Consider the following 2,052-nt stretch of genomic DNA (forward strand, 5'->3'; position numbering starts at 1 on the left):
CTTAAATGTTTTTATATTCTAGACCCGCCTACTCACTCCCTTTGCCAACAAAACCTTTAAACTCAATAGAACTCAACATTTTACATGTTTCTGATCATTGACTGAGTTTATGTGGTATGAAGATGGCCGGGTTGAACATAGTATGTGATTACACGTGCTTAGAAGCAAGTAAAAATTATATTTTATCAAAATAATTTTAGAATTATAAAAAGAAAATAATTTTCTTTTATAAAATACAAAAGATCCAAGCTACTCCTACACCCCCATATTTTTTTAACACATCTACTATTCATCTTCTTCACCCCACCCACCCCACTATTCTTCTTTACCACTACCCCGCCACATTTAATTCCCCACTATTCTTCTTTACCACTACCCTACCACCTTTAATTCTTTGTCACTGGCCACCTCTCCCCTACCCCATCTGCTCCAACCCGCCCACTTCATCGTTCTTCTTCTTCAACACTCACCCCCCACTCCACCCTAAGAAAAAAAACCAATCATTCTTCCTTCTCAGAAATGACCCTCCTTTTTGTGTATTTTGAATCAAAATATGAACTTGAATTAAAAATGAGTAATAATTGATATTGCACAATTAGAAGAACACCATTCATAAGCTTGAAAAGCTTGAAGTTCAAGTTTGAAGAACAATAAAAGAATTTTTGGAGATTTGTCAAATATATTCAAAAATTAAAAATTCATTATATTTGTGCTTGTTAAATATACTTGAAAATTTAAATTAATTGGAGAGGAATTTCAACTATTTAGAATAAATTTAGTGTTCAATTCGTGAGCAAATACAAAATATATGATCATTGAAATTTTTCTATAATTTGAAAAAGTGGCTCATTTAATTTAATTTATTTTTAAAAAATTTAATTTTCCTATGTGGAATTTATAACCAACTATGAAATTTGATGTGGAGCGATTATATAACAGATACCACTGACTAATGAACAAATGGTTAAAAATGTTAAGTTTTATTGAATTCAGGGATTCAGTTTATAAAGAGATGAGTAAGAGGGTCCAGAATATAAAAGCATACAAATATGGGGTCTATTAGACCATTTTACCTTAGTATTTCAAATTGTAACTGTAAGATCCTCAAAACCAAAAGTCATACCATATGGGGAAGGAAAATCATGCAACATTATATTCATAATTGGCTAATTTACTTTTTGTACTTTGAGTATTATCTTGATGCCTATTAATGATATATTGACGTCACCTCTTCAGTCGGAAAAAAAGGATTCTTATTCCAAAATGGAATTTGGCCATAATTCAACACTAAAACCTATCTCATGAGGTAATTTTTTCACAAAAAACATATAAGAAGACTTTAAAACACTCCACCAACTATTTAGTAACCTCGACCTTAAGGTACATTATGGCTTACTTTGCTCAAACATAACTTGAGTGATAACTTATTGTATAAGACATATATGGCTTGGATGAAATGACGGATTTGATGTATTTTTTAGATTTATTGTTAATTTAGAACCCAAGATTGGGATTTAGCTAGCACAAAATTCATGACTTGAAAGTTCTTCATCATTGAATTTTACTCAATATCTGGTATTTAATCCTATATGAGGAGTTAATTTACAAAAATAAGCATTGTTTTGAAATCGGTTTATTAATGGGATGAACCATGGATTAAAGGAAGATTGGAGAGTAAATTTATCATTACTTAGGGTTTGTAATGCTATATGTATTTTTGATCATGAGTAGATAACTACAAGGGACCAGGTCCTTAGATATTCTAAGCAATACAACTGGCATGCGTCGCATCTTTATCCATTTGTGTAATAAACTGGCAGGTTCTGCTTGTACTAATTTGGACACCTAGTACAATGAGATTTCTTCCCTTATCATCACTCATCTATAAAAGAAAAAAGATGATTCTTCATCAAATGGTTTTTTGCAAATTCAAAGAGTGAAGAGAGGAAAAGGCAAAAATCCAAGTTTAGCTTAAGTCCTTATTTTTGTGTGCTAAATTAAAGAATGTCTTGAGTTAGCTATGATTTGTAAATGAATAACTCAGTTTATAAG

The sequence above is a fragment of the Capsicum annuum genome, chromosome 5 (genome assembly GCF_002878395.1).
Source record: "Capsicum annuum cultivar UCD-10X-F1 chromosome 5, UCD10Xv1.1, whole genome shotgun sequence".
In the NCBI taxonomy this organism is placed as follows: Eukaryota; Viridiplantae; Streptophyta; class Magnoliopsida; order Solanales; family Solanaceae; genus Capsicum; species Capsicum annuum.